We start from the raw sequence: 27827 nt of genomic DNA on the forward strand, positions 1-27827 counted from the left end.
CTTGCCCTCAAGGAACCTGCCACCATGGGAAAGGTTGGTAACTCTACCTCCCACACACACAGGGCTTCTTCCTTCTCTTACCTAGTCTCACTTGAGACAAGAACCATGTTTACAGGAGATGAACCTGGCAAGAGAGATTAAAGCAGCCTAGGAGGTCAGACGGATAACAAGGTCTGATCAGGGTGGTAGTGTTAACAGAAACCTATGGAAGAACTGGCACAGGCTGGCTAACAACTGGGAAGGAGGGGCTCAGTGATGATGACATAAAAATCAGAGAACAGGAAGACTCAGATTTCAGTTCCCAGATGGTGACATTATCTTCAAGCCAAGCTGTGGCTCCCTGACTACCAAATGCTAAGGTCAGTCAGCTTGGCCATTCTGCCTGTTTCTGGGAATGGAGATTACACATTACATCTTTCCCAGTCTGTCCAAGATTTTTTTTTTTTTTTTTTTTTTAACAGAGACAGAGAGAGAGTCAGAGAGAGGAATAGATAGGGACAGACAGATAGGAACAAAGAGAGATGAGAAACATCAATCATCAGTTTTACATTGTGACACCTTAGTTGTTAATTGATTGCTTTCTCATATGTGCCTTCACCGTGGGCCTTCAGCAGACCGAGTAACCCCTTGCTCGAGCCAGCGACCTTGGGTCCAAGCTGGTGAGCTTTTGCTCAAACCAGATGAGTCCACGCTCAAGCTGGCGACCTCGGGGTCTCGAACCTGGGTCCTCAGCATCCCAGTCCGATGCTCTATCCACTGCGCCACCGCCTGAACAGGCCTGTCCAAGAGTTTTTAGACTAGTTGTGACTTCCTGTAATTCCATTTGCAAGAGGGTAAAGGGTAATCAAAACCAATACAGAAAAGCTGACAATTCCTTTGTCTATCACAATAGTGATAAACACATCTCAACAGTCCAGCACTAAAAGTTTTACTAGCAGCTCTTATTCTGGGAAGAAGAGAAAAGGGGGAGGAAGCATTACATTTAAAAAGCCTTGAGGCACTGTTCTCCTTACCCACTGAGTTTTCCTCCTAGGCAGAGCCTTCCCAGCCGCTTTTAGTGAGGGAGGAAGGACGAGAGGGGAAAGTGTCAACCTGAAGAGGCAGTACCAGTTTCTATAGCAAAAAAGAGGTCCAAGGTCCTACATCATTTGGCTCTGTGAAAAATGAGCATAAAACCAGAGGAGTAGAATGTACATGAACCAGGCCAAATGCTTGAGTACGCAGTATCACTGGAAAGCAGCAGCTGGCCTTCCAAACTAACTACTCTGAAGGGGAGAGGACATTTGGGGACAAAGATATTGCTGAGTCCTTGTCCTAAAGTAGCGCTGCCTCATATAAGGCTATGAGCCACAGGAGGGCCAGCATGGCTCCCAGAAATATGGCCCCTCCCTCTAATATCCTGTGAGCCACTCTGCCACTCCTGACCATCCTAGACTGAAGTAGCAAAATAACAGGTAAATATTATAGTAATGATTTTCTGGAAGGGAAATCAAATGACTATGAGTAACCTGTATTTCCTAATCTTCCTTCAAGAACCAAGTAAAACTTGTGGTTTCTTCAATTTTTGAAAACAAGTAAGTTTGGGGAGAGGTGTCGAATCTGAGGTGTGCACCTTTACAAAGAAAAGTTCAACAAGCCCTCTTTCCTAACCATTAAACAAGAATAGTTGGGAGAAAGAAGAGTGCAGATTGCAGGAAGAACAGAGTTGGTTAACACAACTTTGTGGAGTGTCTGACATTTCCTAAACAAGCACTTCCCTCCCACCTGTGACAGATTCTGACTACTTGAGAACAGTTACACTATACCCTTCATACAGGGTCCTCAGAGAACCAGAACTAGAATTTGCCTGAGATTCCCCATTATCAGAAAGCACTTCCCAGCACTCTCCTGATGCTTCCTAAGGATAGCTAAGGTCTTTTTATAAGCCTGAGTCTGACTGTGTCAATGGGGAGTGAGATGTTTGGTCACCTACAAGACTCGATTCTGTAACTGGGGTGGTTATACTACCAGTAACATGAAATCTCAGAATAATAATAGTAATAGCATCATTATTAACTGGCCCTTGACTGCTTAGTTATTGTGCATCGATTTAAGCATCTTACATCTACTATCTGATTTAATCCTCATAGCAACCTTAAAATATAGGTACTATTAGTATTTGCATTTTTAGGCAAGGCAAAGGAGTTAAATTCACCAGGGTCACAAAGATAGCAATTCATGACGCCAAGATATTCTAAGAAACTTCTGAAGCGCTGCAAGATTTGGAAACTAGGTCATTAGATGTTGATGGCTAAGTCCCCTGAACTGCACATGAGGAAGATAAATCACTCTTCGTCCATCACAGGAACAAGCTAAAAAAGCAGTTGACAGAATGGAATGGAGTGAAACAGGAATTCAGACTTCAACTCCCAGAGCTCTCTTTACCTTATGACATGCATCCATGAAGACACTGCCCTCTCCATGATTTGCGTAAATGATTACCCCTAATCTTCCATATCGCAAATAACCTGGATAGAAGTTGCCTCAAAAAATTAACTCGATTTCTCTGGAAAATAACCGCCAAAGATGGATACATTGCATATTAATGATCAAATGCAGATATCCTTAATAGAAACTTCAACAGTAACAGGCTGAGAGAGGAAGAGTTTTTGTTTTTTTAAATGTGTGCTTTAAAAAGTCCCAACACAAAGCACATTTCCTGGGTCTTTGCACTGGTTTGTAAATTTAATAAAGAAGCACTTGCTTTAAAATCCTCCTCTGTTCTAGTCAGTCAGTAAGTGTCCATCTACACATGTGAGCTCACTAATTCTGTTCTTCCTCCTTGGCTTCAATTACCTATTTCAATTGCATTACTATCCAAGAAAGATGGCATCAAGTTCAAAACTGGTTTCAGTAATCTAATTAAGTTGTGCAGAAATGCTAACGCTTTCTCAAGCACCAGCATGACCTTCCGCTGCTCCTTTCTGGTCTCTGAGAATAAGTCCTGGCTGCTGCCTCTCCTTGAGGTGGAATCCTCTATTTCTCTGACTTCCTCAGGGTCTTTACAAGAGGCCACATAGTGTGAACAAGAGTTTCAGACTGCCTGACTCTGCTGCTTACTAGTCTTGAATTCTAAAAAGGCGGGGTTTTTTTATCCTCTTTTGTCATCATTTTTCACAACTGTAAAATGAATATAATATAAGCAATCTACTTCAAAATTGCTGTGAAGATTATATCAGCTAATTCATATAAAGCACTTAAAACAGTGTCTGACACACATAAGTACTCAATATGTGTTGTCTTCTATATGAGTCTACTATGTAATATTAAGTTTTTCATGAATCTAGAGCTTTTTATTTTTCAAAGCAGTCTTCAATTCACTATTACTACAATCAATCCTCAAAATAACCATTTAAGTTAGACAAGACTAGAGTTTATGAACACTTCCTGCTATAAGAAAAAGGACTAACCTGGCCACTAAGCTGTTTACTCAGCATCCCCCTCCCTGGGTCAGAGACCTAAGTCACCTTTGTATACCATCCCCCCACACACATACTAGCACGTCAATAAATCAGCATTGAATTGGACTACAGGGAAAAGCAACCCCAGCCTTGTGGCAAGGAAATGGAACAAATCAAAATCATCATTCTAGGGAATTCCTGGCTACCTTGAACACCAACACAAGAGGCTACCTTTCCCAGTCCTGACTCCAACTAATCCCTGAGAGGAAAAAAAGCATCTGCAGGAGAGGATGCAGGCAGAGGTCACTCAGAGGGAAATGTCCCTGCACAACCTCTGAGGCAGCAGGGAGTCAAGATAATAACAAGGGGGCATTACCTAGCCTCTGCCACTGGGCCAAATGAGGATCTATAAATGCGGTGTTTCAAAGGCAGATACTGCAGCCTTCACTAACTGAAATGGGAGCTGCCTTTCAGTAGAGTAAAGGCCAGTCTATAAATACCAGGGATTAAAAGGCTTCCTGCAGGGCCCAACTGCCACCTGCCTAAATATGAGGCTATCTGGTCCTCTAGGTCCCAAACAAACCCCACAGAGCTTCCTTCAGGGAAGAGTTGTCATTATATTATGGCATACCCCTTCCAAATGATACCCCAACCTTTTTTTTCCCCCCACTGGTTTATTTTTATTAACTTCTCCTTTCCACACCCTTCACCCAGGACCATCCACTCCCAAGCACCCCTCCAGTGCAGCTCCAACTTGGCCTTGTCCTCCTCTCTCCAGGCATTTGTTCTGTCTCTCTCACCACCTCCTTCTCCACCCCAACCTCCAAATCCACATATATTTTATCTGCTATAAAAAAACACCGGCTATAGCCTGACCAGGCGGTGGTGCAGTGGATAGAGCGTCGGGCTGGGATGCAGAGGACCCAGGTTCGAGACCCAGAGGTCGCCAGCTTGAGCGCAGGCTCATCTGGTTTGAGCAAAAGCTCACCAGCTTGGACCCAAGGTCGCTGGCTCGAACAAGGGGTTACTTGGTCTGCTGTAGCCCCACGGTCAAGGCACGTATGCGAAAGCAATCAATGAACAACTAAGGTGTCTCAACGAAAAACTAATGATTGATGCTTCTCATCTCTCTCCATTCCTGTCTATCTATCCCTATCTATCCCTCTCTCTGACTCTCTCTCTGTCTCTGTAAAAACAAAAACAAAATTGCTGTGGCTATAGAGTCACTGCAACCTTGGTTCTAGCTCCAACACAGTAAATGATGGTAATTAACTTTTTAAGCTTGGTTTTCTGATCTGTACAGTGAAGATAAGCCCACCTAGGTATTGTGTATGTACTCAACACTTCTGCCTTGTCCCACTCCCCACAGGATTTTTCTTCTCCTTTTTCTAGGCTCTGTGACCCTGATACAGTCACTCTTTCTAGGTATCATACCTGCTTCACCCACATGTCTTAATCCACAGGAATCATTCGAATGATGAACATTTTCATCACCAATGTTTTCCATGTAGCAGGTACATTCTGGGTACATGGTCCCATTAGCAACCTTCAAAATACACTAAAGAGAGGACTGGTCACCTTATACCTCCCAACACAAATGACCCATTTTTTTGGTGAAGACAGTAACCAGAGGGGGCAGAAAGACAAAAGTTGAGAGTCACTTCTGGCCAGAAGCACAGGATAAATAAAGGCAAGGGTGGCACTAAAACCCCAAAAGGAAGATTCCCATAATTCTACACTTACATGTAAAAATGTTTAAATTAATTCTGACAGCAAGAACATCTACCAGTTTTACCAGAAACACCACTTGGTTCATTTCTTTTTTTTTTCCCAAAGATTTGAGAAAGGTGGGGGGAACAAGGGGGAAGAAAGGGGAAGGAAGAGAAGGGGAAAGGGGGGGAAAGGAAGGGAAAGAGAAAGAGAGAAAAGGAGAAAGAGAGAGAGAGAGAGAGAGAGAGAGAGAGAGAGAGGCATCACTGTTCCACTTAGTTGTTCCATTTAGATGTGCACGATTGATTGCCTTTCCCTGTGTGCTCTGCCCGGAGACTGAACCCATGACCTCGGTGCACCAGAACGACGCTTTATGCACGATGCCGCCCAGCCAGGGCCTCTGGTTCATTTGTGATAAGGCCCAGGCACAACTTCACAAAGGCTAGGGACTGCCTACAGTTCAGCTCCCAAAAGGTGGCATCTTAGGTGCAGCTCCAGGACAGTGTGCCACTGTTCTCTCCCTGGTGCCTACAGCTGCTCCAGCAAGTTCACGACTAGGCCTGCAATAAACCTAGAGCTTGGTTCCTTTATAAGTATCTCCTCCAATACTTCCAGGCATCATCCTTATAACCAGAATTAATTTAAGCAAGTCTATCTTCAAAAACCAAATAAATACTACAGAAACATGATAAACAGCCTGGACAACCTGTGCATTGGAGGGTTTTTTATAAAGGAGCTGGGAGGGGGGCTTCTCTACTGCCGAGTCTTATTTTGTGATTAGCTTTGAGTAACAGAGTCCTTTCCATGAGGTCTTTATGGTCCTCCAGGAAATCTTCCTTTTGCCAAGCAAACAGGAAGCATTTTGATGCCATAAATAAGGAAAAGAAATCAAGCTGGGAGTCAGAGCTGACTTGTCTAAAAGTGCAGTGACTCAGTTAGTATGAAGTGTTAAAGAGCAGGTGTCTCAATAGCAAGCCCCTCATACTCTTTAGATCCTGACAGGGAACAATAAAATGTGAACTCAATACCTACACCAAGCATATAGTCCAAAGAAAAGTGGATAAAAGGTTTGCCAGCCACCATTAACTGTAAATTTGGGAAATGGTGTATTTGAAACACACAAAAACTATCACGTGCAAAAGTCTGTACAAATATGCATGCTCCTTCATCCAGTCCACTAGGCAAACTTAGATTGGTACAACTTTTGACACTGCATTGCCTGTATTTTTTACCAGCTGGTTAATATTTCATGACCCCCATGGAGAAAGGAGTGAATATATAGCACGGAACTCGACAGCAAAGCTCAAAACCTATTTCCTACCAAGTCTGGCTTCAATTCAACCATTCAATCCCACAAACAGGCAGATAGTTACTGAGCAGGTGGGAAGTCATGGGCAGTACCAAAGTGGTGTGGAGAGATGCCATGCCCTAGGGCAGGGGTCCCCAAACTACGGCCCGCGGGCCATTTATCCGGCCCCCGCCGCACTTCCGTAAGGGGCACCTCTTTCATTGGTGGTCAGTGAGAGGAGCATAGTTCTCATTGAAATACTGGTCAGTTTGTTGATTTCAATTTACTTGTTCTTTATTTTAAATATTGTATTTGTTCCCGTTTTGTTTTTTTACTTGAAAATAAGATATGTGCAGTGTGCATAGGGATTTGTTCATAGTTTTTTTTATAGTCCGGCCCTCCAACGGTCTGAGGGACAGTGAACTGGCCCCCTGTGTAAAAAGTTTGGGGACCCCTGCCCTAGGGCGTGGTTCTCAAACTTTCTGAAGTCGGGGCGCATTTAAAATCCTACAAGTAATTGTAGGCGCACTATATACAAAGTTCTAAGAAATATACTATAATAATTAAGTCAAATATTAAAGAAAAGAATATAAAGTCCAAGCGTGCTTCTATGGTAATTTAATGAAATAAATACGACAAAATTAAATTTATTCTGACATTAAAAAACATTTTTATGTCAAATTTTTTGAGTTATGCTTTTTAGAATTCGTAAAAAAGAGGGGTTAAAAAATAAATAATGACAAAAGGGTTATCTTTTTATATATATAGATACATTCTTAGTAAGATTTAGTAAATTGGGCAGGTCCCGGCGCAACTGTGTTTTTTCATTCTTGTGTTTATGAGAAACATGAGCCTGATGTGTCCTAGCAATTTCTTCAATGTTTGGGCATATATTTGAAAGGCAAGCTCTCATTTCCTCATCAATACATTGAAGAATTCCTCTTTTTATTCTTAATTGTGTTGAGTGCAGAAAACCCCCACCATACATATCATATTAACTTTACACCAAACAAAAGATAGAAGAAATTTGCTTCCAGTCTTTCTGGGGAACATGGGGGGTTGTGTTAACAATCCAGCACCACAGCTCAACAGCCTTTTGCAACCTAATCAGGCAAGTGAGGTGGGGGTGTTGGGCAGACTGTCAGTTTACAGCCAATTCCCCACACCTCTGTCCTCCAAAAATCTAAACTCCAAAAACCCTGTTGGTTTTTTGGTCCCCAACAGGCACATATTTCTGTGGAATACCATAGGGCGTACCTGGAAATCTAGGGCACACCAGTGCGCCCTGGAACACACTTTGAGAACCACTGCCCTTGGGAGAGATTAGCCGACTCAGAGCTGTGAGGATGTCAATGTAGACTACAGCAGCAGGGCAGTTTAACAGAGAAGACCAGACCTGAAGGAGCTGAGAGACCTGTACCCACAAGGACAGAGGTAAGGGGTCTACCACCTGCCACACCAGGAGGATGTAAAAGAACAGAGAGAGGACACAAGCCCCTCCCTTTTGTCATTCTGGATGTGGTCTGTCTGCCTTAGGAAGCAGAAGAAACCTGGCTTCTCCACCTCACTCAGCCCCACCAAACTGACCATGGATAATCCCCTCTGTCCAAATCAGTAGTGCCTTTTACATCCAAGGCCCTGACCAGTGCTGATAAGTTAATACTGAGCAGTTACTATGTGTCAGATGCCAGGCTAACTGCTTTACATGTCTCTTCCAAACCCTCTAAATATAGTAGGTACTATTGTTATCCCCCATTTTCAGTTGAAGAGCCTAGGGCCTAACAAAGAGAACTACCCAAAGCCATACAAACAGACACAAAACCTAACACAACAAGAGCAGGGGATAACTACTAATTAATATCACTTCTTCCCCAAATAAACTGCCATTTGAATATCTTTTGGTTATGAGGTACTGTACCTAGTGTTTTTTTGTCTTGTTTTGTTTTGTATTTTTCTGAAGTTGGAAACGGGGAGGCAGTCAGACAGACTCCCGCATGTGCCCGACCGGGATCCACCAGGCACGCCCACCAGGGGGCGATGCTCTGCCCATCTGGGGCACTGCTCTGTTGCAACCAGAGCCATTCTAGCACCTGAGGCAGAGGCCATGGAGCCATCCTCAGCGCCCGGGCCAATTTTGCTCCAATGGAGCCTCGGCTGCGGGAGGGGAAGAGAGAGACAGAGAGGAAGGAGAGGGGGAGGGGTGGAGAAGCAGCTGGGCGCGTCTCCTGTGTGCCCTGGCCGGAAATCGAACCTGGGACCAGGCTGATGCTCTACCACTGAGCCAACCGGCCAGGGTTCTGTACCTAGTGTTTTAAATATCCCATTTTATTTAATTTTCAAAATAATCTCACAAGGGAGTGCTTTTAAACATAATTTTCATTTAGACACACTAGTAAAAAATTCAAATGGCACAAAAATAAAGTTTAAGAAGTTATAGTTTCCTGTTACTCTTCCTCACCTCAGAATTCCCCACTCCAGGTAATCATTAATATTTCTGGTAGCTACCCTGCTAGAAATAGGTAATGTTGTTACCATCTCCATTTTACAATAAAACTTGAGGATTGGAGCTTAAATTCGCTCAAGGTCATACAACTAGGAAGTGGCTCAGCTGAGACTCAAAGCTGGATCAGTAGGATTCCAAGGCCAGCTGTCCTCCACTGCCTCCCACTCAGTACCCACTTCTTAAGACAATCGGCCATTTTCATTCACCACACGAAAGGGGAAAACTATGCCTGGCCACAGCCAGTCTTACTCCTCCGCTTTCCCAACTCAATGGAAAAAAGAGGCAGAGCTGGCCAAGTACACCCTGTTCTAGTAATACTAGCACTGCTTTATGCTTCTTCAAATTGAAGCTGTCATGGATAAGGGAGGACCTTCACCTCTAACTTCCTCACTGCCCATGAAGGCTCATCACCTGCCTCTGTAAACAAGGATAGGCAACGGGGAGGAGGAGTTCAGACCTTGCCTACAGGAAAGCCTGGATGCCCAGGTCAGCAAAAAAAAAAGAAAAAGAAAAAGAAAAAAAGGAAGGACACTACTTCAGGAAGCCTCATGAGTTCTGAAGCTAAGACAACCCCCCTTTGGAACCCATGGAGGAGGGCATCCCAAGGGGGCCCTGGACCGACCACTGCTCTCCGGACTCAGAATACACCTGCAGAAGACAGAAAGAAGACTGCAACAATGCATAAGAGTATGCAGGGCCACTTAAAATCCTCATCACAGAGAACCTTAAACCCTAGGAACTCAGAATTTTTCTCTGGCATAGCCAAAACTGGACCTTCTAATAACCTGGAAACTGTACGGATTTCCAGGTACCAGGGTTTTGCCCCTATGGCTTCCCCCTCCTCTAAAAAATAAAAATAAAAGCCCCTTGGGATGTATGGACATGCTTTTTCCATAGGAGACAAAAGTTGCTCTTTCAAATTATGTACACTTTCACATTTTTATACCATCAGTACACAAAAACATATTAACACACTGACCTTTAGTGTCACCTATGCTGAGATGGAAGTGGGGAACAAACAGGAAAGGCGTTGTTATATGCACTACTGCTTTTCATGAGCAAGCTAAAATTCAGCCTTCAATTCCAGGAGGTTTCCTATTTCCCTGCATGGGATACCAATATTTGATTGAGCCTGAGCACCAACTGACTCAGCATTACTATCAGTATGTACAGTAGCTAGCTGCTAACTGTCTACTGGTTACCAAAGGCTTTTGCTTTCCCAGTTGTAAAATGGGACTAAAACCTTCCTCACAGTGTTATGATGTCTTCTATGAAAACACTCTGTAAAATGAAAATATCTTTATCGCTACTAATATATTATAGATACCCAGCCTGCAGAGAGAACTTAAACCAACCCTTTCCATCTTTGAGGGGCTTGAAATCTACAAAGGCAAAAGAGACTAATCAAAACACTGGAGAACAATTCAAAAACTTGTTAGACTGTGTGCTGCAAAGAATCTCTGTGGGGGTAGGAGGTGACTGTGTGGGAAAGAGCATTCAATAAATATTTGAATGCTCATTCAATTAATACACACATTCAGATGCACTGCTTGAAAAATACCTACCTTATTACTATTCATAGAAAGTTTTACCAATCCCCAAAGCTCTGAAATCTGTTTATTCTTCTATTGCTCACATCTATCCTAAGAAAAGCAGCCAGCATTTGTAAAGTAACTCTTCTTTCAAAAATGTGATTTTGCAAAAGCATACACAGACCTTCAAAGATGACCCACATAATTATATTTTATAATTCCAGAAGTAACAGAACCACCCCCAAAAGAGCTCAATTCTGGAAAACAAACAGAAACAAGCCAAAAAGAAAAGAAAAAGAAACAAGCCAAACTGTGTCAAGTACTTCACTGCCTACAATCAGATCAACAGTGGATGCTGAATATATATATATATATATATATATATATGTAAATATATAAAAGTAAATACATATGTAAATAAAGCCAAACTAAGATGCACATGTGTAAATTGAATTTAGGTAGTGACTAATGCTTCCTGAAGCTCCTAAAAGAATGACAGAATTCTATACACAAAGACCTATACCTGAAAATAGCAAGGGAACTCTCTGGTCTTGGATCAAAATTCTTAGTTTGTTTTTGACTGACCTTGCTAAACATTCTGAGCAACCTCCAATACCCTCTCTTTCCTTCACCTCCTCCCACCTCCATGGGTCCTTAACTGTCTTCTTTTCCTGGCACCAGTCACAGTGAACCTGGTAAATGTTAACAGTATTTTATCACCTAGTTTCTATTTGTTTTTTATTCAAAACAGGCCTCCCTCCAAATGTCTCTTTTTAGAATTTCATTAATAATACTGCTCTTCGATTCCTCCTCATCAAGGCTCATGTCCTCAAAATCACCTTGACCCAGAGGCGGATTAAGTTCAGTTGAGGACCTGGAAGTAGAAGAAAATATTGGGCCCCTTACATTAGAAAAAAGTGTAAAGTTGGGGGTTTTGCGGGGTCCTTCAGATGTTGGGGCCCAGGGCACGCACCTGGTGCGCCAGTCATTAAATCCACCTCTGCCTTGGCCTCTCACCTTTTTTATTTTAATCCTCTTCACCTGGTCAATCACTTATCAATTAACAAATTAATCCAGGCGCTAAATACAAAGGAGTGAATGAGACAGTCACTGACCTGAGGGAAATTTCAACCTCAACCTGGAACCTGGGCCTACACAGAGAGGGCCACCCAAAGAGGTAATAATATATGGGTATATGCGTTTACTGGGAACCTTATCTTTTCTTTGAAAGTGAAAGGAAGAGAAATAGTGAGACAGACTCCTACATGCGACTGGGCCAGGAATCACCGACTGGACCCGGAACCTCGGAGCAACCCAGTCTAGGGCTGATCAACCAAGCTATTTTTAGCACCTGAGGCAGGCTGAGGGACCAACCAGCTAGCCTCAGTGCCTGGGGCCATACTCTAACCCAGGGGTCGGGAATCTATGGCTCGCAAGCCAGATGTGGCTCTTTTGATGGCTGCATCTGGCTCACAGGCAAATCTTTAATAAAAATAATAAAGTTAAAAATATAAAACAGTCTCATGTATTACAATCCATTCATTTCCTAATGCTCATGTTCATGGTTGCGGGTGGCTGGAGCCAATCAGAGCTGTCCTCCGGGACAACACCAAATTTTTATTGGATAATGTGTAAGGTACATGGGTCGTTGTATGGCTCTCACGGAATTACATTTTAAAATATGTGGCGTTCATGGCTCTCTCAGCCAAAAAAGTTCCCAACCCCTGCTTTAACCAATGGAGCCAATGGCTGCAGGAGAAGAGGGAGAATAGGGGGAGAGAAGAGAGAAAGTAAGAGGAGAGAGTAGGGGAAGAGGGAGGGAGGGAGGGAGGGAGAAAAGGGGGAAAGGGAGGAACAGACAAGCAGATAATCGCTTTTTCTGTGTGCCCTGACTGGGCATTGAACCTGGGAGATCCGTATGCTGGGCTAACACTCTACTGAGTCAACCGGCCAGGGCTATTTTTTTTTTTTTAACCAGGGACCTCAACATTCCAGGTCAACATTCTGTCCACTGTGGCACCACAAGTCAGGCTTTTTAAAAAAAAAAAGATTTTATTTAGGCCCTGGCTGGCTGGCTCAGTGGTAGAGTGTTGGCCCAGTGTATGGATGTCCGGGTTCAATTCCTGACCAGGGCACACAGAAGTGCCCATCTGCTTCTTCGCCCCTCCCCCTCTAGCTTCTCTCTCTCTCTCTCTCTCTCTCTCTCTTTCCTGTAGCCATGGCTTGATTAGATGGCCCCCAGGCACTGAGGATGGCTCCAAGGCCTCCACCTCAGGCGCTAAAAACATGGCTCCAGTTGCAACAGATGGGGGGAGGGGGGAGAATAGCAGAGCATCGCCCCCTTGTGGGCTTGCCAGCTGGATCCCTGGCGGGGCACGTGCAGGAGTCTGTCTCTGCCTCCCCTCCTCTCACTAAAATTAAAAAAAAAAAAAAAAAGATTTTATTTAGTCTGACCAGGTGGTGGTGCAGTAGATAGTATCAACCTAGGACACCTAGGACTCAGGTTCAAAACCCCGAGGTCTCACTGGCTTGATCAGGGGGTTCATCTCGCTTGAGCTCGGACTCACCAGCTTGAGCACAGGGTCTGGGTTTGCACGCGAGGGTCATAGACATGACCCCATGGTTGCTGGCTTGAGTCCAAAGGTCACTGGCTTAAAGCCCAAGGTCACTGGCTTGAGCAAGTTGTCACTGGTTCAGCTGAAATCCTCCAGTCAAGGCATGTATGAGAAGTAATCAATGAACAACTAAAATGCCACAGCTATGAGTTGATGCTTATTTCTCTCCCTTCCTATCTGCCCCCCCTCTCACGGGCACGCAAAAAAAAAAAAATTATTTACTGATTTGGGGGGGAGCAAGAAAGGGGATGGGGGAAAGGCAGAAAGTGTCAACTCACAGTAGTTGCTTCTCGCATGTGCCTTGACTGGGCAAACCCGGGGTTTCCAACCGGTGACCTCAACATTTCAGGTCAATACTTTATCCGCTGCACTACCACAGGTCAGGCAGGAGCCTTATTTTTGCCAGTATTGTATTAGGTCCTTTACTGCCCCCAGCAGGTTAGAAAGCCGCAGATATATTGGAAAAAGAGATATAATAAATCAACATTTATATCTAAAATTGAGGACTGGGGAAGATGGGAGAAAAAAAAGACCCCCTAAGGAACTTATGCCACTGATCCAATTTCTCTTCTCCCAATTTCTCACTATTTAATCCAAGCTGGCTTTTTCCTCTCTTAATAACAACAACAAATATATATGTATAAATGTCATAAGTTATTTCATGGTCAGAAAACATTTCCACACGAAAAGTTGATTGACTAAGTAAAGCCAAACAACAGGACTCTTCACACCAAACCAAACTCCTAGACCTAGCTCACCCTGCAGTGAAAGGTAATTTGCTTTCTTCATCGGGAGGACTTCTCCAAGAATATTTTTCAAGCCCTTCTCCCTTTCAGTGTGATTAATGATTTGAGGCACAGATATCACTGAAAAAGAACGATTCCTTCAGAGTAGTCAAGCAGCAAATCAACTGTGTACACAACATAACTCCAATACTACTTTCAAATTAAATAATCCAAGGGTATTCCCAGCAGAAGACACCAAGCAGGTGCACAAGCCTTGGCATGGGGTTTTTTATAGAAAGAAAATGCTTCTGAGAACTATAAATTACTATGATAAGGAAGGCTCTGTGGGGTTCAGGGTAAAGTTCTCTCCATAAAACACAATGATGTGATTTAGAACTGAGACTCCATGAGGGCAAGTATTGTGTCCATTTTGTTCTCTGTTTACCAGTGTATATACCTAGCACTGACCCCAGGTATTCACTCAATACCTGTCAAACAAATAATTAGATTTAGTTCCTTTCAGTTTCTACCACAATCATGTATCTACCTCCCACCAGCTTGACTTCACGGCCTTTTCATATTACCAGTTCACAAATTCTTATGACTTTAAGGTGCAAGTAAAGGGGGGAAAAAGATGAGCCAATGAACTCCTATGAAACCCAGAGCCTGTTTTTCTTGCCATACTGCTGTGTAACAAGCAAAATCCCCACAAGACTGAAACAAGGAGGCAGATGGCCTTCCCATGGCAGAGTTTCTACCTGGAGGTGGATGGGAGTCCAGGACTGAAAAGGTGTGGACCAATCAACATACCATTTCTTAATTCTCTAGAAATGTCTTGAGCATGCCAACTGAAAGGGCAGAAATTTTATTAGCATACATGACCTCAGCCCAGGCAGCTTATTTCCTTCCTGGCTGGTTAGAGACACAGAGATGTGTGTTCGCACTCCATTTAAATGAGTGGCTGATCCCACATAAAATAAACCCAGAGAAATCAGAACCACGGCCCTGAAGGGTTCTGGTCTGGGGTGGGAGGGAGGGGGCATCGGCCCTCCCAGACAGCATGTTCCCAATTACTGGGCAGTTCTACTACACCTAGGGTGCCACCAGAGCTCCTGCCACTGTCCCTGATGGGAAAGGGAGACTCAATGGGGAAAAAAAATTACTCAGAGGACACATCTTATTGGCCTGGAGTCAAGTGTTGTTTTCTAACTGCAAAGAAGCACAGAACAGAGACAATAACGCCTATTTTAAGAACAGTTTTACCCTTAGAACTCATTCCCCTTTGTAATTTCAATATTATACTCAAAACCACAATCACAAGGACGGCATGAATTGTGCCTAGCCATATGAATCATATACCCTGTTGGTCTCCCAATCCCTTCTCTGGACTTCCTGGGACAAGTCCAGAGAAGAGAAGTCCAACACAATGGGACAGAAAGAGCAGTAGACTAGGAATCTGGAGCCCTGGCTCCTACCCTGGCCAGGAGAGTCACCACTTAGGTAAGTCAGCTAAGCATCCATTTTCCATTATTCCTTTCTATAAAATGAGGAGGTAGAATGAGATGATCCCCAAAGTTCCAACCTTCCAATTCCAGAATCTCATAAGCCTACAGTCTCTCTGCTCTGCAAGTTTTATAGTAACATCTGGATACCACAGTCAAGAATTCAGATCTTCAGGTAAAAAGTCTTGTCTCACTTCATTCAGCCTTTGAGACTCCTAGGAGTTGGGAACAGAATTTGCATTAACAGGTAAAGCCCACTCCAAATCCAGAATTTTTGGCAATGAATTGTAGCAGGGAAGTTACGGCTTCATTCACACGCATTTACATACACACAAAGAGGAAGTTTCTGGAAGGACTGATCCTTGGGCTTGACTCCAGGTACAGAAACCTAATATAGGTATAGGAGAAAATAATTCAAGTTCCTGGTTTCTGTCTTGTTTGTTAGCCAAAGAACGTGTGCATCCCACATATTTCTGTGGAGTGAAACCATCTTGACTTTCCAATAAAAAAATAAGGTGGCTGGCATATGCACCCTTAATCTAGGAGCAGGGAAAGCAAAACCAGCTACTGCATTATTGCAGTAACATGACTGGTATGATGTAAAACCACCGAGGGGTAGATCCTGTAGAGGAAATGACACTCCCAGCAGCACCATCTGTTCCTCTTTGTGTCTGGCATAATCTATATTTTTAACCTGTGGTGCAACTGAGGTCCACCAGTAAAGAGCCCTCCCCTTGACTTCGCTGGCTGGCTCTCTATTCAGTAAGCTTTCCACGCCCAGCCTAGCAGAAGCCACCAAGCAGGTGCACAAACCCTGGCATGGGATTTTTATAAGGAAAGGAAATGCTTCTGAGAACTATAAATTACATTTGATAAGGAAGGCTCTGTGGGGTTCAGGGTAACGTTCTCTCCATAAAACGCAATAACATGATTTAGAACTGAGAGATCATGCTGAAAATTCTCTTTTTAAAAAAAGCCAGCAGGCCATGTACACTGAAATTAGGCACTATTGCATCTGTCAATTCATAACACTGAATAAAGTTTACTAAAGATTTTTAAACTTCATAAACACAAGATTCTCCGTGTGTGTGTGTGTGTGTGTGTGTGTGTGTGTGTGTGTGTAACATCGTCCCTTAATTCAGGGCAATATCCTTAACACCAAGAAATTTTGCTGTAACACTGCTCTTCCCCAAACAAACTGGCATAACCAAGTATAATGGTAACTACAAGGTAACTCCAAAAGTAGAAATATGAATGCAGCTTTTAAAATAGCTCCCTAAGAGATAAAAGATAAGTTCACAAAAATCCTTACATGTGGATGTTCACAGCAATATCATTCCTAATAACAGAAAACACAAACAACCCAAGTGTCCATCAGCTGGTGAATGGATAAACAACAGATTATTTAGCAATAAAGTAGAATGAAGTACTGTTACATTCAACCACATAAATAAAACTCAACAAGATTATGCTAAGGTATAGAAGTCAACTACCCAAGACCACATGTTGTCTGATTCTGTTTATACATATTGTTCATATAGGTAAACTATAGCAAGAATAGATTAGTTAGTGGTGGCTGTGGGCTGGGAGCATTGTGGAGGTACTGGAAGTGACTATGAATGGAGTTTCTTTTTAGGGTGATGAAAATGTTCTAAAATTAAATTGTGGTGATGGTTATACAACTCTGTAAACATACTAAAATCCACTGAACTGTACAATTTAAATGGGTGAAATTTATGATAAATTATCTCAATAAGCTTTTAAAAAAAATGTATTAGACAAAATTAAATCACCCCTGAGAAAAATCTCCTTGAGCAAACTTAGAAATGATCTAGATGTTATAAGAGATATATTTAAATCAGAGATGATCTATTTGTTAGAATATTATAATGCCATCAAAAATAATTACAAAAAAGCTAGCATGACCAGGTGGTGGTGCAGTGGATAGAGTGTTGACCTGGGACACTAAGGACCCAGGTTAAAAACCCTGAGGTCACCAGCTGGAGCACAGGGTTGCCAGCTTGAGTGTGGGATCATAGGCATGACCCCATGGTCGCTGGATTGAGCCCAAAGGTCACCAGCTTGGCTGGAGCCCCCACCCCCACTCCACGGCCCATCAAGGCACATATAAGAAGTAGTCAATGAACTACTAAAGTGCCACAATGATGACTGATGCTTCTCATCTCTGTTCCTTCCAGTCTGTCTGTCCCTGTCTTTATCTCTCTAAAAATAAATTAAAATAATAATTACAAAAGGCGATATGCCGTAATAAAGAAAATGTCTATGGAACAGTGCTAAGTAAAAAAAAAAAATACAAAATCAAATGTACTCAGAATACCAACTAAAAAAAAAAAATAGAATACACGAAAATGATGTTTGTATTTATATTAGGATGGTAGAATCATGGTGACTTTTTTCTCCTTTATTTTCCAAGCTTTCTGTAAAATTGTCTCAGTGTATTGATTAAAAAAAAATCCCTCTCAGTCTTCCTTCAGGTTGCCAATCTACAATTTAAAATGCAAAATAAGCAAAATTATCTTGTTTTCTTTATCAATTTCCCTTTCCTAAATCTCTACCCACTTAGTTCATTGAGATCAACTCATAACAGCCCAAAGAAGGAAGAATGGGATTGAATACTCCTATTTTCATTCCCAGAAGCCATTTTCATTTTCCTGGCTTTGTCAGAAGCCAAAGCTAATGTAGCCAAAATCTCAACATGGAAAGACTACACACAGAACAGTTCCACCCTCTGATCTTAAACTTCTGTGGGTGAAGAAGGGTCACTGCTGGTAGGAGGTTGTACTTGCAAGGACCGGACATGCCCCTCCCAAGAAAGAACGCTAAGAAGGGAGGACTGGATAAGAGCCCTTATTTGTGTTTCTTCTCATGAGGTTTTGAGTCCCATCTCCAACTACAGGAGAAAAGAAGAAAAGAATCTTTTTTTTTTTTACAGATAGAGAGAGTCAGAGAGAGGGATAGCTAGGGACAGACAGACAGGAACAGAGAGCGATGAGAAGCATCAATCATCAGTTTTTCCTTGCTACACCTTAGTTGTTCATTGATTGCTTTCTCATATGTGCCTTGACTGTGGGCAGACTGAGTAACCCCTTGCTTAAGCCAGCGACCTTGGGTCCAAGCTGGTGAGCTTTTTGCTCAAACCAGATGAGCCCGCGCTGAAGCTGGCGACCTCAGGGTCTCGAACCCAGGTCCTCTGCATCCCAGTCCAATGCTCTATCCACTGCGCCACCGTCTGGTCAGGCAAGAAAAGAATCTTGAATCATTTCATTTTCACCATAGAAGATCCTTTTCTGAGTAATAAAGAATTATCAGTCACCAACTCTGCCATCTGCAAACCCACTGAGAGCCTATTACTATCAGGAAGAATCCCAGGCGAACTTGCCCCAAAGCAAGGAAAAGGGCTCTGCCAAAAAAAAAAGTATAACACTTGTTTATGTGTGTGGGAGTTGGTAGTACATTTTAAGAGCACATAGATACCAGGTAATTTTAAGGATCTACTAACACTGGCGACAGTAACAGAACTACATCTGTTTCTGTTTGAGAAAAATGCTTCAATAATATCCTGTTTCTGATTCCTGGCATGCAGCCTTCAGATGTTTCGAGGGTAGCTATTTTCTTTTTTTCTTTTCTTTTCTTTTTTTTTTTTTAAATGTAACAGCCAGGGAAAGAGAATACACGACAGGCAACACCAAAGTCTATGAAACCCATTTAGTTTTCACTACAGCTGCATTTTATGCAGTTGCTATACCAATAACATCACAGGGACTCAATTGTCCCCCAGCCTTGACAATAGCACAGGTGGACTTTCATGGCTGCAGTGAACCAGCTTGGTGCCACTGCAAGGTCTACCAGCAGAGTGGAGACTTCCACCATCAGGTAAGAACCAAAGAATGAGAGAACAAACAGGAACCCTGCTGGCTTCTAGGCCAAAGGACTAAAAGGGTAGGAAAAAAGACACCATCACAGAAACACATGAACACAAGAAAAAGAAAACATCTACAGGTGCCTGACAGTTTCTGCTACTAAACCCTAAGCCTTGTAAAGAGGTCATTCTTTCCCCAATTCCTCTACTTTTTCAGATAAAGGTTTTTACACAGACACAAATTTACTATCATCCTAGGAACAAAGGCTGTTGCCTTAAATCCAACCCAAGGTGGGAGTGAATAGATCTTGATGCTCCAGGACAGTCACCCCAACGTTGTCCTGAAACTACTTCACTGGTTTCACATCCACAGCTGTTAGCAGCTTCAAATACTAATCACAAACCCCCCAGCTCCAACCTCAAACGACATCCTTCACTCCCACCAATATGAAAATAGCCCTCCCACATTACTGGCCTTATTTCTCACTGCTCTAGTTTCCAAGTTCCTGAAATGTTGCAACATAACTTATGAATATAAATTTTAGAAAACCATTCCATTGAATATGTAGGTGGCTGGCCCCTTGACTGAAACCATCTTGAGGAAAAACTGGGGGACAGAGTCTCTATTATCACATATGCATTTGTCCCTATGCTTACTCTTAATTCAAGTCTTAACCCTCACCACTCAAGTCTGCACCAGAGCAATATTTGCTTTCAAAGTCTAAAAAAAAAGGGCACTGGGCTTCTCCTATTGCTTGATGGAATGCCCCCTACACAACACATTCCTACTGTCCAGGCAGATAGAAGAGGAAAATGAAGACTGCCTGTCAGATTCAAACGGAGATCACATGTCAGTTCAGGAACTCAGAAAAATGCTTCATGCGTGACAATTACACAACCTGGCCCAATGGATCTGCTGACATCCAGGCCTCCAAGCAGGCACTTCAGACCTGTAAGAGGGCAGCCCTGCTGCTACCTCTCAGTGAACTGTCCCTTGGTAAATGTGAAACTAGAGGGAAAACACAAGCACATGTGCTTTCTGACCTTCTTTCTCTGCCTGTAAGTGGCTCTGCTAAAGACTTTCTCCCCAGTTCACTTGTTTGGGTTAAAAAAAAAAAAAAAGAGTAAGATTATGTGACTCACTAATTTTTCAAAGATATTTTAATTCTCTGAGCTCACAAACATACACCGCAGTTACCTGATTGTCAGAAAAGACAAGGATATGGAAAAAGAGCACAACGAAAGTACTCTTTTAACTAATTAATCTAGTTAAGGCAAGTTTTTATCTGTAGGATGGAAAAGCACGAAGAGAGTAAAACAATGCGTAACAGCAATAAACCTGAAATAAGTTCTTACTTTTTTATTTTTTTTTTTCATTTTTCTGAAGCTGGAAACAGGGAGAGACAGTCAGACAGACTCCCGCATGCGCCCAACCAGGATCCACCCGGCACGCCCACCAGGGGCGACACTCTGCCCACCAGGGGGCGATGCTCTGCCCATCCTGGGCGTTGCCATGTTGCGACCAGAGCCACTCTAGCGCCTGAGGCAGAGGCCACAGAGCCATCCCCAGCGCCCGGGCCATCTTTGCTCCAATGGAGCCTTGGCTGCGGGAGGGGAAGAGAGAGACAGAGAGGAAAGCGCGGCGGAGGGGTGGAGAAGCAAATGGGCGCTTCTCCTATGCGCCCTGGCCGGGAATCGAACCCGGGTCCTCCGCACGCTAGGCCGACGCTCTACCGCTGAGCCAACCGGCCAGGGCAGTTCTTACTTTTAAGAAGTCAAGTGACTTACTACCTTTGGAGGTTGCACATGTGTGTATGGAGGGGAGGGGGTAGCTGTAGGAATTGCTGCCCCAGCAACAGCGAGGAAGGAAATGCTCTGCCAGGAGATGCACCATTACATAACAGCGCACGTTCAATCACCACGAGATGGAGACCTGCCAGCAAACCAGACAAAGTGCGAGGTCTCTTTATTTGCCAGCCTGCATCTGTAACACCTTATTCTACTCTCTTCCTCTTCTTTGTCAGCCCAAATTCTGGGCTTTGAGCAGACACACCTCAGCAAATAAAAGGTGAACTCCTGTTCGGCAGTGAGTTTGCTCTCAGGGTTTAAACACTGCAGGGCAGAAGTGGGGGCAGGCCCAATCTGAGACCCGGGGACTTGCCCCAGTCTAGCTGCAGGTGAGGATTTTGTTTCACATGCCATTTCTACTGCACTACCCAAAAAGTCGCTGTGTGGACAGGAACTCCTAGCTATCAGGCATCTAGTTAACTCATTGGCAAAAATTCCGAAAGCACTGTGAACTCCACAGGGCATGGCTGGGTTCAGTCTTATTTATTCCAGTATCCTCTGTACCTAGCCCAGTCCCTGACATACATTCTGTTATCACATAAATGCTTGTGAGTACTGAAGGAAAGAAAGAAGGACTGAACAAATGAATGCTGTGCAAACATACCAAAATTGTGTACCTTGGAGAAAGAATTAGGGGTGCTCAGGACCTGAAAAATAGCCTTAAGTAGTGCTTTGGAAAGACCTAGAATGACACCAGTTTTACCAAAAGATAAGTAAACTAGAAACTAACAGTAGAATCTAGTAGTTCAGGGTGTGGGCTCCACCACAAGCTATTTTTGTGAACCTGAGCAAGTTATTTGCTTGGCTTTGGTCTCAACTGTAAAAAAAAAAAAAAAAGAAAAGAAAAGAAAAAAAGAATACAGTAATAATATCTACCAATAAAGTTTGTTATTAAATGGGATCATGAAAGTAAAGTTCTTGGCATAAGGTTGAGCCTTCAAGAACTCTTCCCTCTTACTGCTACTGATGCTTTATTAAATACATACCTCCTTCACTGAGGGGAAGGTAGACGACCCCTTCCAAACTGAAAATTTTCACTTCTGGTTATGTGTGTCTAGTTAAAAATGCAAAGCCCATGCAATTCTGAACTCAATGCCAAGCACAGGTCTCTTCTAACCTCCACTAGGTGGTGACAATTTGGGTATGGAATTCCGAAAACAGAAAAAGGTGTGTGCACACACCACTCATACGGACATATATTGTAAACCAGAGGAACGAAAAGGAAAGAGAAAAATTAATGACTTAAACACTGGGAAGGAAGGACGACCCACTTCCCAAGTCTGTATATCTAGAAAGGGAGTAAATACCTACAGTTTAATTGAACTGAGTAGTTTCATTGCATCTCTGCAGAAAGCACACACAAACTCAGTAAGCAAGAGCAGCAAGGCCCAGGGAGCAGCCTGGCACTCGGTGGAAACAACAGCATTAGGCCTCTTGGCCGAGACGTGAACTTCCCTGAAATGAACTAAACACCTGATTTTGACTCCTTTCTTCTGGGTCTTTCGGTTCCCCAAACCACCTCCCCTTCCTTATCTCCTTACAGGTAACTTTTTCCACTTTCAGCAGCCCCACAGCCACAACCCTACCGGAGGATCAGATCTGCACCAATATTTGGAGTCTGTAAAAAGCAGGAGTCAAAAAAAGAAAGTCTACATATATAAACAGGAAATGGTTTCGGGGCGTCTCAGCCGGGATAATAAATTTTTGAGATTAAAGACCAGACAGGACGCGGGGGCTGCAGAAAGCTCCGGGGCTCACGAACACACGAACTCCAAGGTTTGCTCAGGAAATCCGCCGTCGCCAAGTTAACCCTGCCCCCGCGCGGGACCCGCAGCTTCGGTCAGCTGGCGGAGAAAATATATAATAATAGTGATAAAAGAAAAAGGGCCTCTGCCTACCTCCTTTCCAGAGACCCACCAACTGTGGTCTCCACCCTGATCTCCCCGGCAGCGAGCGCGACCCCGCGTGCCGCGCGAGGCCAGGGCGGCGTGCCCCGATCCCGGCTGCACACCAGCCGTCCGGTCCTGCTCGTGGCCTCGGCACAGCTTCTCCGGCCGCCCTCCCGGCACCGGGCCCGTCCGGCCGGGTGACAGCAAGACAACGTAGAGCAGCTAACGCCGGGTGGCCGGCCAGGGCTTCTCACCGTCCCTCCCGGGATTTAAGTGCCACCTCGAGCCCCTGACAGCCGGCCGGGCGCTCCAGTGACACAATGCCGGACCCCGCCGCTCCTCGGCCACGGTGACAACTTACCCGGGGAACGGCGCGGCGACCTCCGGGATGGGGGCGCTCCGAGCTTCCGCGGCGCCGGGATCCGCTCCGCCGCCTGCGCGCGCCCGCAGCCCTCTCGGGTGTAGGTGAGGCCCTTGTCTGGCTGGAGCTGGCCGGCGCTGCGGGAGGGGGAGGAGAGGCAGGCGCAAGGCTGTCGCCGGCTGAGGAGAATAGAACACGGTGGCTTCGGTGGCGGCAGCTCCCGCGTCACTGGCCCAGCTGTACCGCCCGGGCGGGGGAGGCCCGGGTAGGGAGAAGGGGAAGGGGAGGGTGAAGGGGCGGGGCCAGGCGCGCACGCAACAAGCGCCGGCGTCGCGCCGCCGTGACCGCCCCGCTGGGAGGCTCTGGCGTTCCACGGCTGCCAGCACGCACGCGCCGCCGGCTGGGCCACACGCCCCACTGAAGGAGAGCCGGGGGGGGGGGGGGGGGGGGGGCGGGAGGGGCGGGGGGCGCGGAGGAGGGTCTTAAAGAGACAGTCAGGTTGACGCCGCTGGAGTGGATTGGGCCGTGGTGCTGGCTCGGACTGTATCGTTTTTACAGTGCACCCTCCAGTTCTTTTACTATTATCATTATTTAGATGTTTTGGATACTATTAGATTATTGGATTACGATTATTTGCAAAGAAAGAATTGGTCTGCTCTCAAGTTTACAAGGCACTTTCTTGCCTGTTGCCTTATTAGCTTTTGGATCATTCCCCAGACCTATCGCTGAGGCAGGTTTTTATCTCCCTATTAAGCAGTACTTCCCAAACTATAGCACTGTAGCCTGCCTACGTCAAAATTGCGCGGAGGGTTGTGGGGTGGTGTAAAAATGCAGATTTGGGGTCCCACCTCCAGCCTTTCCCATTCAGTAAAGCTAGGGTCAGATTCAGAAATCTATTTTAATGAGCATTCCGCAGTGATTCCTCAACACGCTATAAGCACACAACGAATCTCACGGTTGAGAAAACTGAAGTTTAGAGCGAGGACAGGCAGAGGTGCGGCTAGAACCTGCCACATTCCTAACTTTATTTTCCATCCAGAGTTGCCTCCTGCGGCTATTTTCCAGCACCTGCTTTATGAGTAGTTTGTACACTGTGGTTACTTCAGTTATTGGTCATCTCATGAGAAGTCCTAGGAGATAAACCCTCCGCTGATGTGTTATAGGGTTTGTGGCCCCTTGGTGGCGATGATTGTGATTTTTTTATCTGTGTGCCCCAGGGTCTTGTACAGTGTCTGTCTCAGAGGTGCTCTGTAAATGTTGAAGCGCTCTGTAAAGGTTGAGGCGCTCCTACTTGAGAAGCAATGCCAGAGTCTGCACTTGGAGCCACAGACTTCAGCCTTTCCTGCAGTTTGTAGAGAAGTCAGTCATCCAGTTTGCCTGGGGCTAAGGGACTTCAAGGGACTAGGAATTCCAGTGCTAAAGTAGAACAGTCCTGGTCATTCATGTGGTATGTCAAAGGGCACCGTATTCCTTCTCTCCCAGGAATCTAACTAGTAGCTTGTGCCTGTCCCACTTAGAAGTCAGGAAAGAGGAGCTTAGCTCCCTGAAAGTGATGGAGATAAAAGGTTCAGAATTAGAATACTGTATCTCTGTTGTTATCATTATTACTTGTAACAACAGGAATGACAGCACCTTTTATTGAGCACCTACTGTGTACTAGGTACTGAGTAGGGACTTTTATACATGTAACCACTGTCACACGAACTCAAAAAGATTCTGGAGGCTTTGTCTAGAAATAAGTGATAAAGATTTACTCAAGGGCCTTAGTAATCTTTTGTTTCATAAACCTGAAACAACTAGGCCATACCCAGAGTGTTCCAAAGAAGAAAAAAAGCTAAAAGTTCTTATAGTAAAAAATACATTCTTGCCCTGGCCGGTTGGCTGAGCGGTAGAGCGTCGGCCTGGCATGCGGGGGACCCGGGTTCGATTCCAGCCAGGGCACATAGGAGAAGCGCCCATTTGCTTCTCCACCCCCCCTCCTTCCTCTCTGTCTCTCTCTTCCCCTCCTGCAGCTGAGGCTCCATTGGAGCAGAGATGGCCCGGGCACTGGGGATGGCTCCTTGGCCTCTGCCCCAGGCGCTAGAGTGGCTCTGGTCGCGGCAGAGCGACGCCCCGGAGGGGCAGAGCATTGCTCCCTGGTGGGCAGAGCATCGCCCCTGGTGGGCGTGCCGGGTGGATCCCGGTCAGGTGCATGCGGGAGTCTGTCTGACTGTCTCTCCCCGTTTCCAGCTTCAGAAAAATACAAAAAAAAAAAAAAAAAAAGTACATTCTTGAGAAAAATCAATTCTGCATTCTTAGCCTCTGGACTGATCTGAGATGTTACCGTAATCTTCTATGACCTGTGGTCTGGATTATGGATGTCAGGTGGTCTGGATACATGAACATTTTTTACTTAGTCCTTCAAGAGGTAATCAGGGGATTAATGGAGGTTTGATATATACCCAGGCATTGATGCAGGACTAGAAAGTTCAAAAGTTTAAGTTCCCAGGCTAGTTAAAACAAGAATAGAAGTGTTTCCTCATGCCATAACCTACCTGATTTTAGTATTTAGCAGCTTGACTATAGAGACTCCATTTTATATCTTCACTGTTATTCACAACTAATTTTGATAACAATCCTCCAAGTTTACTATCATTAACACCATTTTACACATGAAGAAACAGGCTCAAAGAGATATTTATGACATCAAAAACTACATTGCATATATGCTGCTGCAAAACCAGAATTCATACTTATTTGTTCCAAAAGTCACACTTTTTCAAATAAATATATGGACCCCTCTACCCTCCATAAAAATAGCAAATGATGGCCTAAATTGTCACTACATATCTCTTGATCTATTAAAAAGTGCTTCCTTGCACACCAGCTCATTATATGCACAACATCCCCAAAAGGAGCCATTATTATTCCCCAGTTCTACCCATAAGGAAGTTGAGGCACCAAGCAGATGACTGACTTGCTTGACTTCAGACAGGCATTAGCATGGAGTTTCCTTTGTTTTGATTCAAGATTCCTTAGGCAGCCTTCAAAGCCCCAAGAAATAAACACATAAACCTACTTGATCCCAGAGGAGGGGGAAGTATTCAAGCCATGTCACCTCAGAAAGTCAAGAGTCCAAGATGCATGGACTGGCAGGACTGGGCCAGCACAGCTGAGGGGAGGTTCCCACTCCTGGGAGGAAGATCTCTTGAGTTCGGGCAGTTGTCTGAATGCATGGGCCTGAGCATGTATTCAGACAACCTGAGGCACCCCTCCTCTAACTTGTCAGAAACCTATCAGAGCCAGGCTTGGTGGCCTAGTCCCTGTTAGCCACTAATTTGAGGGGGCTTTGCAGAGGTCAGAGCTCAGAGAAGAGCTGCCCAGAGCAGCAACTTCCATTCCCTGCACTCCCCAATTCTGAGACCAGCCCAGGAAAATGGGTACCTGAGGCAATGTGCACCCGATGACACCCAGTCAGCAGGTGTGTATAACAGGGTGATCCAGTCCCTCCTGCTTTTTCTGAAGCACTGACGAGTCTTTGACATTTTTATCTCTGACACAGACAAGGTAACCTGAGTAAAAGTATGAGCCCCATTTTACACTCAAAGATAAGCCAAGGTAGCAAAGAGAATGTCTATCTGCCGTGTCTTCATAACTGCCCAGGTCCCCCTCCAGCCTGATTAGCTGCTTCTCCTCCCTGCCCTTTGCCCAGGGAGGTAGCCAGCGGTTCACACAATGTGGGTGAATCTCACAATATGATTTTTTTTTTTATTGATTTGAGAGAGAGAAGGGAGAGACAGACAGACAGACAAAGAGAGAAGCATTTATTTGTTGTTCCACTTAGTTGTGCACTCATTGTTTGCTTCCCATATGTGCCCTGGCCAGGGATCAAACCCTCAACCTTAGTGTTTTGGGATGGCACTCTTAACCAACTGATCCAACCCGTCAAGGCCTCACAGTATGATTTTGACTAAAGGAAGCCAGAAAGAAACAAACAAAAATATATGCCAGGTGATTCCATGTATATAAAGTTCAAACATGTAGGCAAAATTAATGTAAGGTGTTAGAAGTGGTAGAAAGTATGGCAGTTACCTTCAGTGGGAATTGTGACTAGAAGTGAATATGAGGGCACTTCTGGGTGCTGAGAATGTTCTGTTTCTTGAACTGAGTGCTGGTTACACAGAGGTGTGTTCACGTTGCAAAAGTTTATAGAGGTTAATACTTATGACTCATTTTTTTGAAGGATGTAGTTATTCAATAAAGAGTTTACTTTAAAAAATGAATTGATCCAATGTTTGCACCAAGAATCACCATGACTTCAGCAACTATAAGTGCAAGTGGATGTAGGTGTAAGGTTTTAGTGATACAGATTCCTTGAGCAATGTTGCTGTCTACTGTGTGATTTTTCTGAAATGATGACCTCTTGGGAAAGTGCTGAAAAATAAAGCAAACTCTTCCTATAATTTACATGATAGTGGTATTTCTGATCATTAGAAAGTTTTTCTCTACATAAACATCCAAAGGGGCATACAAGAGTCTGTGGAACATAAGATGG

The 27827-nt window shown here is 44.4% G+C and overlaps 1 protein-coding gene across 4 annotated transcripts in view; it reads right to left on the reverse strand.

Moving 5' to 3' along the window:
- SUSD6 (sushi domain containing 6) overlaps positions 1–23571 on the reverse strand; it is a 105312-nt gene extending 81741 nt beyond the window's left edge. The window contains exons 1-2 of one of the 4 annotated variants that reach the window (XM_066388393.1): positions 23294–23571; positions 20987–21128 (exon numbers count right to left, since the gene is read on the reverse strand). The gene's annotated coding sequence lies outside the window, so the exon portion shown is untranslated. Of the gene's footprint in view, positions 1–20986; positions 21129–22941; positions 23227–23293 lie in introns of those variants that run through there. The other 3 variants (XM_066388395.1, XM_066388392.1, XM_066388394.1) reach the window with 3 other exon arrangements.
- Positions 23572–27827: the final 4256 nt, after the last annotated feature.

The sequence above is a fragment of the Saccopteryx leptura genome, chromosome 6, assembly GCF_036850995.1.
Source record: "Saccopteryx leptura isolate mSacLep1 chromosome 6, mSacLep1_pri_phased_curated, whole genome shotgun sequence".
Lineage (NCBI taxonomy): Eukaryota > Metazoa > Chordata > Mammalia > Chiroptera > Emballonuridae > Saccopteryx > Saccopteryx leptura.